This window comes from Calidris pugnax, unplaced genomic scaffold, assembly GCF_001431845.1.
Source record: "Calidris pugnax isolate Ruff unplaced genomic scaffold, ASM143184v1 scaffold559, whole genome shotgun sequence".
NCBI classification, from domain to species: domain Eukaryota; kingdom Metazoa; phylum Chordata; class Aves; order Charadriiformes; family Scolopacidae; genus Calidris; species Calidris pugnax.
In genome coordinates this window covers 25,910-26,130 of record NW_015091295.1, presented here as the reverse complement: position 1 = coordinate 26,130, position 221 = coordinate 25,910, and positions in this window count along the sequence as shown.

Below are 221 nucleotides of genomic sequence, written 5' to 3'. Positions count from 1 at the left end.
GGCCTCAGGGAGGGGAGGGGGGGGCAGGGCCCGGCCTGAGGGGATTGGAGACCGGGGGAGGCCTCGGGAACCCTCCTCAGGGGATCGAGGTTGAGGAGAGGCCCCTCCTTGAGGGGACAGTGCCCATGGGGAGGCCCCAGGTCCCCTCCTGAAGTGACTGGAGCCAAGGGGAGGCTTCAAGCCCCCTCCTGAGGGGACTGAGGCTGAAAATCATAGACTCA